This window comes from Pithys albifrons, chromosome 1 (genome assembly GCF_047495875.1).
Source record: "Pithys albifrons albifrons isolate INPA30051 chromosome 1, PitAlb_v1, whole genome shotgun sequence".
NCBI lineage: Eukaryota > Metazoa > Chordata > Aves > Passeriformes > Thamnophilidae > Pithys > Pithys albifrons.
The window spans coordinates 53,931,283-53,946,053 of NC_092458.1; the positions used below are offsets into that span (position 1 = coordinate 53,931,283).

At 34.8% G+C, this 14,771-nt stretch overlaps 1 non-coding gene across 1 annotated transcript; it reads left to right on the forward strand.

Annotated features, from left to right (window-relative positions):
• Positions 1-2,491: 2,491 nt before the first annotated feature.
• On the forward strand, positions 2,492-2,565 carry TRNAW-CCA (transfer RNA tryptophan (anticodon CCA)). The gene has a single exon. It is a non-coding gene; the product is annotated as a tRNA-Trp (tRNA).
• The last annotated feature ends 12,206 nt before the right edge of the window (positions 2,566-14,771 follow it).

Consider the following 14,771-nt stretch of genomic DNA (forward strand, 5'->3'; position numbering starts at 1 on the left):
TTTAGGCCTATCTGGCTAAACCCATAACAAGGGGATGTTCAGAGTGATGGAGTTTGTTGTCCCAAGTCACTGTTCTATGTGATGGAGCCCTTCTTTCTCAGAGATAGCTGAACACCTGCCTGGTGATGGGAAATACTGAATGGATTCCTGGTTTCTTTGCTTGTGTGTGTGTCTCTTGCTTCATCTCTTGAATTGTGTTTATCTCAATCCATGAGTTTTCTCACTTTTATTCTTCTGATTCTATCCCCCGTCCCACGAGGGGTGAGTGTGCCAGCAGCTGTGTGGGCCTGAGTTGCCAGCAGGGGTTAAACCAAAACACAGGACTTCAGAAGCCTTTCACTGTATCCAGCAGTCTGAATAATTCAGAACACTTGGTATCCTTTTGGGAACCTATAGGGCCATTGCTAACAGAGATAGTATATAATAAAGCAATGTTTCAGCGAGTTATGTTTTTTCCATCTGTTAAAATTAACAGTTATTTATGTTACTCCTATAAAAAAAAGAATCATTTCATGCATACTTTCAAAAAGAGCATCAAAGATGCTTTGCTACAACAAAAGGAAAATTCATTGCATTCAATGAAAGGGAAATGCATTTCCCGTTCATTGGCTTTTCCAAAAACTCAGTATGGCAACTTGATGACTACTGGATTTAGTGGAGCTTTATCTGTATCTACTTCTTTGCAGCTGAAGCTGCATTGGAGCTATTTCATTGATCATATATCACCAGAAAATCATATCACATTTAAATAATAAAATCAAGGAGTCCACAGCATAGGAAACCCTGTTACTCAAATGAAGATGAGCTGTATGAAAGAGCAATGCTAACACTTCCTTTACAAGCTTTTCAAAGACTTTTATGCCTACAAGAGATAATCAGGAAATCAATTCAGTTTTACATGCTCCTGAAAGCCCAAGTGTTTCATTTGTGGATTTCAGTAAAGTTCTGTCATTTCAAACACGAATTGTTAGCCAATTTCAGTCAGGAATGATTCTCAATTTGATTTATTGTGATGGAGAAGAGAATTAAAGTGAAGATAAATCACTACTTTGTAACTCGGGAAAACTTGAGAGTTATTTAAAAAAATATTTTATAAGGAAATATTTAATAGGTCATAAATTGTTTGTTCTCCTGACTTCAGATAACAATGTAGAATAAATATGTAGCAATCAATTTAGAAAGAAGTGCTAAAATTTTATAATTTTCATTAAAAATATGATAAGCAGAATTAAAGAAAAACAATATTGACATGTGTTCACAGCTTTCCCTGTTAATGTCAGATCTGTTATATGAGGAGATAGTTTCTCGTGCCATTTAAAATAAATCTTTAAGCAATACCTAAAGCCATTTATTAAAAAATATATATAAAGGTAATAAGTAAGAAGATTAGTTTCTTTTAAATTGCCATAGAACAAACAGATGAAGAAAATAATAGCTTATTGTGGGAGAAAAAGCTGTAAGTTTCCATGGTTGCTGGCTCGTAGAATTTTAAGAATCTGTGCAAATTGCTAAAGGAACTGAAGGTACTGACTGTTGAAAGCATCCTTTTTAAAAGTAGCTAAATTCTGTTAGGATGGGTTATGTGCTTTGATTCTTGCTTCTTATAAACAGCATGATATTTAAGTTCCCAATACATGGCATTAGTCCCAGGCTTCCATATGGGACTGACATACATTCAAAATCAAATGTGTGTTTGCCTGTGATCTGTCCCTTTGAAATGGCTGCTGTTTTAACTTCTTTCTTAGTAAAGATGAAGAATAAAAGCAACTAATATCCAGGTGCTTTGTTACACTTGTATCTGAACATTTCTTCTGTTTCTATTTCCCCAAGATGTGAGGGAATATTTATCTACAGTAAAATATGTCAGGTGGTCATAAGGAAAATGCTGGAACTTTCCAGACTGTTCTGTAGTGTTGATTCTATTCAGTTCTTGTGGTTTTGGGTTTTTTTTTAAGCAAAGATTTTCAGTCTATATTAAACAATTCACCTGTTGGGTACTTTGTTTCCTAGATGACAAGACAAAGGAAAAATGTTGCACTGCATTCAGAAGTTTTGTTACTAAACTATGTGTAGGCAATTTGAGTGTAATTGAGGCTGGATAAAAAATACCTGAGAAGACCCAAATTTGTGTACAATGTAAGGTAATAATTATTCAAGAGAACAGTTTCAATAGTGTCCTAAATTCCCTTAATCAATGGGATGATATTACTTAAAAATTTTATCTGAAAACTGATTTTAAATATACACAGGATCATTTCCAAACACAAACAGATCTACAGATCAACTGTAGGATTTACATACTGTCATAGCAAAAGGCTACATTGTCAGCAGAAGTCTTCAGATTATCCACCTCAAGGTACTTCAATAATCTTTCTGGCTCCTATTAGTGTGTGTGTGTGTGTGTGTGTATATATATGTGTGTGTGTGTGTATATATGTGTGTGTGTGTGTATATATATATATATGTATATATATAAGTATATATATAGGGTGGTCCCCTGGTGTAATGGAGAGCACTCTGGACTCCAAATCCCAAGGACCTGAGTTCGAGTCTCAGTGGGGACCGTCCCCTAGCAGTTCAATGCCTCCCTGCCATCCCATCCCATCAGATCTTGGATGCTCAGCAGAGTCAGCCCTGGTTAGTACTGGGTGCTGTCCACAGTCCAGAGTACTTCACTGTCACTGTCCAAGCTCGCTCAGCTGTGGCAAATGGACCTCACAACTTAAAACGGTGGGGCCAGTTCTGCGCACGCTGTGCCTCACCTACAAAATCCACTGTGCAGGCTGGAAGGGCACACCCACGTGGGGAGAGCCCTTCCCAAATCTTCATTCGTGAAGTCTGGCCATACTACTACTAGACAGATAGACAGAGAGACAGATGGACAGATACAAAGACACATAGATACATAGATACATAGATAGATTTTTGGTTTTTGTTTTGTTTTGTTCTGTTTTTTAAGCTCTACTAAACACTCTTTTGACATGATTTCAAAGAATGAACTCAGACAGTTCATCGCTTAAGAAATGTTCTCTTTCCAAACTAGGATACACTAAGTAAATTGTAAATTTTAAAAGAAGAGATATCATTTTCTAGAAGTAATTTTTCAAAACAAAAGCAAATAATGACATACTTAGAAACATTGTCTGGAGAAACTTAACCTCATATGTAATTGGTAACATTATTTTCATAAGTGGTAATTTTTCTTCCTCAATGTATTTAAATGGATAAAGGCAAAGTAATACGTGATTAGATTAGTAATAGTCTCACTTCACACACAGTACTTAGACTATCTACAAGGAGATATTTTGTATTTCTTTTTTATTACATACATTATTAAAACAACAAAGAAAATATATCTGGCTAGTGAGTATCGAAGTCTCTGAAGACTTTTTTTTAGTCTCAATGTAAAACTGGCAATGCATGACATGAATTTTATCATATTTTTACGTAGCTTTTAATTCTATCTTGACATATAAGTTTTATGATAATTAAACATCAGTTTAATGCCAGGTGATATTTTACTAACATGCAAAAGAATGTTTAATATTTAAATTGCAGGACTTTTATAATCAAGAGATAGCATATATTGTTTGCTTAGTCATCAAAAAATAAAAGAAGAAAAACAGACATATTGCTCAGACTATTTTGTGTGTGTGTTTCAGCCATGTGCTTTCTTTAAATACTGATTTTTAGACAGTACACTGCATGGTATCCAACACAGTACTAATATTTCAGTCTGATATCCTTTAATTTCTAATGAATTTCACACTGTCTTCTGTGGTTTGTCCCAGTATTAATGTGCTATTTGTTTCATGGCCTGTGATTTGGATCCTATGATACCACGCAGGGAAAACACTCCCTTGGATCTCTTCTGTAAGGAGATCTATGAGGTGATTTTCTAGCAAGGAATATGCTGTACAGGAAATTACCTAAGTCATCCAATAAGAAATGGCATAGAGTAGATGTGCCTCTGTAAAAGTCCATTCATCACTGAGCTACAAAATATTTTTCCTTTTTTCCCTAATTCATCCAAGATTGAATGAGTTACGTGCTATTCTACTTATGCAAATTCATATACATGAGATATTCAGGTATCTCAGCATTTTGACAAGTTTATAAATGTAATATTCTAAGTAGGTTCTGTGGTGACAACAGATGGGCATACAAACTGCTTCTAAGCTGCTGACTGTTCACTAGATTGCTCTGCTTGTATTTCAGATCTCAACTGAGTTATATAAAGCATTGTTAGCCCTCTGGATTTCATCCTTAGCTACTAACAAGAAACTCTTTGAGGAACAACTTTTTTCAGTGCCAGCCTACCAATATAAATGGCATCCCGACATTAGGAGCATAAACATAATCTGACTGAGTCTAGTGCCTTAAATTATGACTGAGATTTTTTGTAGTGTTAATCACTAGCTGAAGAACTCTGCCTCCCTCTTTACTATACGGGGAGTACAACTTTCTATTCTAGAGTTTAATTCCTGGTATAGGAATACCTAAAGACTGGTAGTATGTTTCTAGTTTTCTGTCTGGCGATGTGTTTGTTTGTATTTTAGGAAGAAAAGTGAAGAAGCAAAAATATTTTTTATTGACATTTGCACAGATCTTAGAGTCTTGAAATTTTGTGATGGTCCTAGTTCTGTTCTAGGGTGTTGTTATGTAGCTTATATGCAGCATTGCAGAACTGTTAAATCCTTGATTTATTTATGCCTGATGTCTCTTTGGTTTTGGAAACAAAGAGTTTCTCTGAAGAAATTGCTGTCTGATGTGAGGTGCAGATTCAGCCTCAGGGACATCTTTCTGAGGACTTTGTGAAGAATTTGAAAAAAAATTTAGCAGGAGGATGTTGTCTAGCTAAACACCAACACTGTTGATCATGAATTAATTCTGTTATTCTTGCTAAGGTTTTGGGGGATGTTTGGCAGCATTTTCAAAATCCCTAATTCTCAGTGAATGTAATAGAAACCAGATGTCCTCGCATTTCTATAAATACCTATAGACATCTGCTGTATGATTAAATATTTAGAGATTTTGGAGAACTGTGACAAATGCCATAAGTGATAAGCAGTCATATTAAGCAGACATAAGGTTTAAGAAGAGCAAATAGCTTTGAAATTCCCAATAATCAAAATTTATAAGGTCACTTTTTACTAACAGGGTTGTAAGAGATGGAATCTTCTATTAGTAGACATTACAAGATGTGTAGCATAGCTATATAAGTATATAGATGTGCACTTTCGCAACATGCACCTAAATCGTTGTCTGAATTTTTTTTTTCTTTTTTGGACGCTTTCTTTAATGTCCATAAATAGGGATAGTTTGCTGCTGAACTGGACAAATCTGTTGCCTGGAGGGGTGTCTAAACACAGGCAGATGTAATTTCTCTCTAGGTACCCATCTATCCCTAATACTTATGTACTAATCGGGTGACCTCTACACTGTCTAAGGCATTAATGCCAGGATCAGTCCTGGCCTCCAGATACAGATTGACTTGAAAGTAGGACTAATCCCTTCTAGACTGACTACACATGTAATACATAGGACACTCTTCATCTCTTTTCCATTTCCCCAAATATCTAAAAATTAGTCAGTATTTAGGGGGTTATGGGGTTTATAGGTTTCCTGTTCTTGTTGCTGTTGTTTTTTATTTGACATTTCTGAGTTATAGTGAGCTGTGACAGAGCTCACCAGGGGACTTTCTGTAGTATCAATCAAAACCAAACTCAGTCAGATCAGGATTAAAGAGATATTCTAAATGAGTAAATGTGGCAAAAGAATAATTTGCTATGCACTCAAATTAATTACAACTTTCTGAAATGTACATCTTCTTTAAGGTCACCGGGCCTTGGAAAAGAGATGTCTATAATTTAGACACCTACATCTGAGCTTTCACCCTAGGTTTCATTTATAATCAACATATTAGAACTCAAACTTCAAAGACACAGTATATCTTATTTTAATGCTGATGTCTGAAACAGAATCCAAATTTTGTTCTGTAAAAGTGTCTATTCCTCTCATTTTCTAATCAAGAAAGGAACTTATGGGGAATAATTCTACCAAATATATCTATTAGGTAGGTCTCTAAGGCTGAATGAGAAGAATCCTACATGATTATTTTTTCTTAAAGTTAGACATTCACATTCTTCCTCAGCACTGAAACTTCAAGCTACAGGTCAATAGACAAAAAATTTCCATCAAAATATCCACTGAAATTTGTTACTATATAGACTGATAAAAGCCCTGCTTAGATGAAAGGATTGTATTTCAATAAATTAGTTTAATTTGACTGCATAGTTTTGTAGTTTGATTTTCGAGACATCTATAGAGCAACAGCTAAATCATGAGCAACAGAATGAGATGTGAGAATAGCCAGGAATTAGAGACTAGAACCTATAAACACAAGTTGATATTCTTGCCATTTCTACACAAAGGAGATCAAGGATTGAGCTGGCAGAGAAAAGCCCTTGAGAAAGTGGCCCTGCCAGTTTAACATTAAAAGGCTTTGTGAAATGGCTTGGGTTGTTACAGTTTGGTGAACCACAAGTCATGTATGAATAATATGAACATGATTCTGGCTTAGTTTCATCTCAAAATTTGTAGGATGCTTTCATACATAACTAACTTTTGTCAAAAGGTAACATATATAAAAGACAATACAGTTTTCTGCTGTAAAGCAAGATCTATAAAGCACTTTAGTTCTTTACTAATGCTTGACTGTTAAATTTTGGATATAAAAAATAATTAGACAATACATTTTCCCTTAAGGAAATTGATTAATTCAATGAACTTCCTAAGATAAAATGGAGGTTTCATTTTTCAATTTTTCTCCAGTCTGAAATGTCATATTTTGTATTATGCATTAGTTATCATTATTATTATTTCATGGAAAATACTTGTGGACCATTCAAAGAGATAAATTAATCTGATCAATTTTTTTTCTGTTTGGTTGCTCAATTTCGATATAGAGTACTACTTCTGTAGTCTGAGGAGGGAAGAAAAGACAATTTTAATACATACATGAATAAGAACATTCCTTCCCAGTTGCAATCCATTAATCCTTATCAAATATGTAAATATAGAGTATAAAAGTTGCAAAAAATTTTGAAACTTTGGTGCAAAACCAACTTTGGGTTTTTTCCTATTTATTTACAATGATATTAAACAACATTACCATTTTTAATTTCTCTAAAATTGCCACTGTTCTTTTAATTAATTTTGCTACTTTGAGAAGAAAAGACCAGCAATAAAATTTTGAAAATAGAAGAATTGTTTTACAAGAACCAGAGGAAGATATGTTCTTCATAGAAGGACAAAGAAAAATTATGTACATTAGAAGAAACAATGCCATGCCTAGTAAACCAAGGACAGAGAAAGATGAACTGGGAAGATTAGCAAAGGACTGACATAGAAAAAAATGTAGGAAAATATCTTTTAGAAAAGTGATAGATATGTTCATAATATGTGAAGTTTTTAATATTTTGAAAAAATTTAAAGAACAGTGTATATTTCATGAGTTTATGCATCAAGGTGGTATGAATTCCATTGAGATCTCAGTAAGAAATGCACAGACATGCAAGGGTAGGTAATAATTTATTCTGTAAAAAAAAAATATTATTAGGAAAATCACATAAATCTTACATCTCATGCTCCTGTAGCATGTGACAAGCCCCTACTTCACATTTCTAGAATATTTCAAGTAAACAAAGTTATCAGTCTTTTACCTGTACAATTTTAACCTTTGTAGATGGCACACTGAGACTCACTGAGAGTGATACCATAGAAAGAAGCACTTACAAGTTGTTCCTGGGTGCAGAGGAGGTTCATGAAAATGATCAGAGGGCTGGAGGACTTCTCCTATGCAGAAAGGCTGAGAGAGTTGGAATTCTTCAACCTGGAAAAGGCTGTAGGGAGATCTTATAGTAGCCTTTCAGTACTTAAAAGGAGCTTATAAGAAAGATGGGAAGAGAGTTTTTAGCAGCATCTGCTGTGGTTCTGAGCAACCTGATCTAATTGAAAATGACCCTGCTCATTCAAGGGTGGTTGGACTAGGTGACGTTCAGAAGTCCCTTCCAACCTAAACTATTGTATGATTCTATGACTTAGAGATGATACTGTTAAAGGCAGACGTGGTACATGGTTGGGTTATAAACCAGTCACTTGTGCTAACACATGTCTCCACAAATAAAACCTCTGGTTAAACTCTGCTAAATTCTGCTTGAAATCCCGGTGTCATCATTATGGTCTGCTGCACTGGCACACTCCAAGGTTGGATCAGATTTCACTAAGCAAAAAGATAATACCCTAAATGCTGCACACATGAATAATTATATCAAATTAATATTCACCTTGACTTAGCCAAAGTTATTCAAGACTGAGGATGAGGTAGCATTCTGTTTTAAGATTTTGGCAGTTTGGATTTTCCAGTTTTCTAAGGAGTTCAGAAAATTCTTTAATGAGGCTAGCTGTTTCTCAGTAGATTCAGCAAAAGTAGCTGTAGGAGAAATGCTATTGTATGTATTATTCAAGCATAAATTATGGGTCTCAGCTGGGTAAAATTCTGTGGGGTTATAGAAGAGGTCAGACAAGATGATCTGATGATCCATTCTGGCTTTGCATTTATGAGTTTCTGAATAATGTACAAAGGGTTTTATAAATTCAAGTCAAGCTGTGTGGCCAGCAAACTAAAACTGTTTACTACCTCTTGCCTAGATCCATGATGGAAGGGAAAGAATCATCTAGAACTTTTTAAAAATAAATTTTTCAAACTCTGTAACACCTACACTTCCTTACTTTGTTTTCTTTCTGTGTCATGGTGAAAAACTATGAAATCATCCTTTCGCCTAAATCAATATGCTTTGACATTTTCTACCTCTTTATTGTTTCTTACTGCTCCTATATAATGATTTTATATGGCTTATCACTTTATCTGCCACTCCTCCATATTATTGTCTTTTTTTTGCAACTCTGGAGTTAAAACATTTGTCAATATGCCACATATTTGACAATATGGACTATTTATGAAATTGAATGACTATGTTTTTTTCGTAGTCCCACTGATTTCTCTGACTCAACCTGCACATTTTCATAAGTATTTATCTGTTCCTTAGCAAAAGACTCTCATTGTTTTTTTTCTTAAGGGTAACTGTGGGGTTTTTCTCACTATTTTTTAGAAATTTCACATTCAAGAGAAAGCAGCACATTTTTAGATGTACACAAAAATATTCATAGGAGTCACAAACTGAAACAGTAACTCAGGTACAACTTATATGGCTAATATCAGGACCTTTAACTGGATAAATACACCTAGACTGTCTCTAGTGGTAAAAGTTCCTATCTTGGCAAATATTCACATATTTTAAATGTTTGGTGGGAGCAGTGTAAGTAACATGAAAAAGCTATGTTTTCTGTAATAAATATTGGTCTTTCATTCTGTTTATTTTTGGAGGGGTTTTTTTGGGTTTTTTTGCAATCTTTGTCTGTGGAAACCTTTTTCAATGTTGGCTGATTAACACTGTAATTTGCACTAATAACATACCTAAAGTATCAGTCATCTTCCACTCTTGAATCAGAGAAAGTCATAAGCAATGACTCAGGCATCAGTGTCAAAGGGTTAGTTTCCATATCCAGCCAAGGCAGGCTGTTTGGCTCTTCAGTGACTGGCACATTAGAGAATTACAAAGATAGCATCATTAGGCTTACAGACAAATTCTGACTTTTTTAAAGGTGTTATTTTTTTTTTTTGCTACTTTCCATAAAATTCCAACTGATTCAATTGTTAAGTGCTTCCTGTATAGTCAGAAGAAGCTGTAGGTCAGGATTCATTTGATCTGTTTTACACAGGTACTTTATGGTGGGATCAATGGTGAACAAAAAGTAACAATTTTCCTAGTGATTTCCCTGCAACTGAAATGTAGATGTAAACATATTTCTATACCTCTTCAGAAAAATTGCTACCCAAGATGCTGAAAGTACTCTTTCTAGAAAACTATAGCTGTCTTCCATGCCAACAACTTAGCTACACTTGTGTGACAAAATATCAACAATCAAGCCCAAACAGGATTCAAAATTCATTTTCAGGACACAATCAGTTTTATTGAACCTCTAACTCCTCCACTCTGTGATAAAAAGATCATGGGAACTGAGTCAGAATTGGTCCCTCACTTTTAGTAATTATTAGGAAATTTGCTTGTGAGATACAATATAATGAGACAATTTATGGGCTAAAATAACACTCTGTAAATTAGATTCATGTCTTTATCAAGAGGATTTTTCTTCCTAATTTCCTAAAAGCTTTTCTCATCTTTGCTCTATAACTCAATTACTTGCATCCACTTGTGAAGCTCTTGACCTTAAGGGAATAGATGAAGCCACTGCCTTGGGATCTCTTTCTAGCATTTTAAGCAATGAGGAGCCAGGAAGTGTAATCATTAAAAAAAAATTATTTTCATCAAGAAAATGCATGTTTATGCTTGTCAAATTGATCTCTCAGTACAGAGAAATGCAAAAAGTTGTTCATATTTTAAACTGACTGATTTTTTTTTTCATCAAAAGAACACAAACTCTGTCTTAAGAAAACTAATACACATTTGTAAAACTCAATTCAATATACTTTTCTTGTTTCCAGGTAACCATCATTTGAATCTTTTGACCTTCTTCAGGCTTCCCAAAGGGACCTAGCTAATTAGCTGACTGAGCCACCATTAATAATTATTCTCAAAAGTCATGGACATTGGGCTAGAAAAAATCCAGGTATGACAGTAGTCTTTTAAAAATGAAAAATAAATAATCCTAGAAGTTTCTACCAAAAAAAAAAAACCCAAACAAAGAAACAAAAAAAAACCCAAACCCCACAACCTGATTCTCATTGCCTTAGGGAGAAACTCATATAAATAAGGGAAAATAAAAATCCACAAAGACTTGATATTGTCTAAACATCAATTAGTATGTTTTTGTAAATAGAACTGATCATACATGGTTCGTATTTTAAAAACTGACAGGGAAGTTCCCCCTGATTCAAACAAGACCAGAGGATGCACAACACTTTACAGGTTTCCAAATGCCTCACAGAACCAGTTTGATTGCCTAAGTGACAGGTAGACTTTATCCCTACTGGAAGACATTTATAAGTCTTATTTGAAAGCGAGGGCAGGTCTTGCATTAGTGCCATTAGGATCCATTCCCACCAGAATTTTATAGCCCTCAGTACAAATCTTTGTGAGCTTTTCTTCCCTCCAGTGCCAAGCACAGACAGTGCACATGAAAGCACAAAGCCAAGCACTGTCACACACTAGACAGGGCTATGCACTGGAAGGACGCTATACCTTTGCCTGTGCAGTCACTCTCAGAATGGAGGATCCCGACAGCCGTAAAGCATCACAGTTTTTATCATTGTAAGGAAAAAGAGGTCAAGATAGGACATTATCTGTTTAGTCAGTGACAGAATCAGTTACAGAGAAATGTTAAAACCAGAACAGATATCCTGCTCACTCAGAAGTTATGAAGACCACTCAGCCCATGTTATGTTATGGTAGCTAATGCAATAGACTCTATAGTGTGTGGTTCCTTGTCAACTGTTAAATGTAAGTAAAACAACAGATTAGATTAGTTGCTTTCTAAAACAAGGAGACTTCTAATTTGGTTTGATTTTTCCCCTGATAATATGTGGCAAAAAGGGCAAAATTATTCTAATTATGTTTAATGTTTTTTAAAAAGGTTGTTTGAATAATTTACAATTTATGGTGTGGGGAAGATTCCTTTTGGAGACCACACATACTTCCCTTTTCTTGAGGGATTTTGGTGATAGCCAGAATTTGGCCTGGTTTGGAAGAGACCTTAAAGATTGTCAAACAGTAAGAATTGGTTTTAATTTAATGTAAACTCCGCAGTTTCCCAACAGCTTTCTGCCCTTACACTGTGAAAAATATGTTATAGTGCTTTTCTTTCTTCCTTTAACATGTGGCTGTTCCCAGGATTATTTACACATTTAGGTGACTGGAGGGTCTCTTATGAGTATAGGCTAAGGGAGATGAACCTATTCAGCCTCAACAAGACCCAACTGAGAGGAGACATCATCAGTGTCTGTAAGTATCTGAAGAGAGAGTGTCAAGAGGACGGAGCAAGGTTCTTCTTGGTGGTGCCAATCAATAGAACAAGAGATAACAGTTAGAAACACAAGGAGTTCCACCTTAATATGAGGAAGAACTACTTTACTGTGCAGGTGACCACACACTGAAATAGATTGCCTAGAGAAGTTGTGGAGTCTCCCTCACTGGACATATTCTGAAACTGTCTGGATTCAATCCTGTGTAACAAGCTCTAGGATGATGTTTCTTGAGCAGGGACATAATCCACTGTGGTCCCTTCCAGCTTTACCCATTCTGGGATTCTCCCAGAGGCCATAGATGTGAAATCAATACTGATCAGCACTCTAATAAAAGAGTAGATTCAGGAAACTGCAATACAAGTCTTTGTGTGCTGGGAAGCATACAGAAAGGAAGTAGAAACTTTCCTTGTTTTAAGAAAAAAAGGACAAAAACTAAAATTAATTAAGTATTTAGGCTGTTTCATTTTATTGTCTCAGAACAATTGTAATGGTTAGTAACAGAGATGCACAAAAATATTTACACTTAAAGGCTTAGATGCATTTTCACACATCGTGGTTTTCTCTGTTTGGTCACTACAGCAGAGAACATAGTGAAGACTAGCAGAGACCACACTAATGGTTTAAAAGGGTTTACTGAATTACCTTATGTCAAAGCTAAGTTTGCTCTATTACCAGCAATAGAAAAACCATCAGATAAGTATCCTTCACTAACAAAAGCTTGAACTTCAGTCAAAGCCAGCTGAAAACTGCTGTTGGCATCTATGAGTTTAGATCAAGTATTTCATGCTTAGTATATATCTGTTTCTTCTAGCTTGATGTTAAAATTCTCACTCACTTCTCGTTTATATGAAGGTCACAGTTTGAAATCATGCAGTTTTTTCACAATCAAAAGGAATTTTAAGAAATACGTGCTTCATTATAATTTGTCTCCTTTAATTTATTTATTTATTGAATGACTGTTTGGGGAACTAGCATGCTAAAGTCAAATTCCCCAAAAATATAAGGTATTTCCATAATCTTTAATAGAATTACTCAAAAACCCTTAGTGGATGGAAGATAGGATCCTGTAGTCTTGCGACAGAAGTTAAACCTGCTTCAAACTGCATGCACATTCATAATTGGAGCAACCCAAAAGGTTTTACTCTTTTTAAAGGGAGTGAACAATTCATCATGTCAAACCTTAAGATCATTATATTCTGTAACACACCATAATGTCACAGTGCTCCAGAGTGATGAAATGCCAGCTACCAGCCAAATATTTAGAATCATATGCTTGTATGAGGTAGCCAAATTACTACAAATTTCTGGCCAAAGACATTCCAGTTGATCCAAAGGTGCAAACTAATATCTGAACAGTCCATTTTCAGAAAACAGATTTTCATAGTTTTTGAACAAATACATAGCTATGGATTAAAAGAAAAAAAATTATATTTATCATATTTATCCAAATTATAGCACAGAAATTTGGGGCAAAGGTTGGTAATATAACTGTGCACATAAAATAAATAGTACAATTTTGTTCCCACCCCCAGTCACATCACCCCACTCCCCTTCTCCCACCCCCAGTTGATTGGAAATAAAGAAATAATGAAATAAAAAATGAATGAATTCAGGAAATTACATATATAAAAAACACAAATGTAAAATGCAATGTCTAATTTAAAATATCCAAACCACAAAAGAGGTTACTTAAGTGCCTTTTAACCTCTGTAAGGAATTCTTTGGTTTTCCATTTCCAAAGGTTAGGGGGAAAAAAATCCTGAAACGGAAATTTAGTTGCAGCTAATTCATTGTGACTATGAGCAGAGTATGAGTAGCCCATGAGTAGTCTAAACAAAGATGGTTGTGAAATCTTAAGAAAGAGGATCAAGGCCATGAGACTTGACAAAATAGTACTTGCCAAAAAGTCCTATTTGTCTTCATTCATCATCCTGTTACACTCTCCTCCTCCCTCCCCCTCCCCCCCAACTAGTTTTGAGGTATTGCTAGCTTTGACTCAAACAATTTGTTCATCATTTTCCACCCATATTTCTCCTGTATGAATTATGTCCTTGCCATGGCTCAGCTTCTTCCTTTCATTGTCATATCCATCCCAAAATAGCAGTTTTCATTCAAGGCAATCAACAGAATTAGGGGAGGAAGGATAAATGCTTTATGTGAATTTTATGAAAACAATATTTTATAAATTTACACTTTAGAACTTAGTTCAATATAGCTTATTTTTAAGATCTAATTCTATGAATGGAAATCAGAAATAAGAACAAAAGGAAAAAAAACCATAAAACTTATTTAACTGCTACAGAAAATTCAAAAAAATTTACTTACCTTTGAACTCTAAGGTCCTCATCCATGGGTGTATCAACTCACCATGGTTCTTGGACAGCATCTCATGTGATAAGGGAAGTTGACTAAGTCAGTATTTAGGGGGTTTAAGCCACATTATCATCAGAACTGAATAGTCTTCAAACACCTCACTGAGAGTCACAGATAATTTTTTTTTACTGATTGAGATGTTCTTAAAAGTATTTCTTAGAGATATAAACAAATAATTAAAGCCCTTCAAAAATCTTAAAATGTCTAATTTAATATCTCAAAACATTTTAGAAATTAAGTAGGAATATGAATAAAGAGCTTGTAGTACACAAAAAACCCCACAGCAAAATAT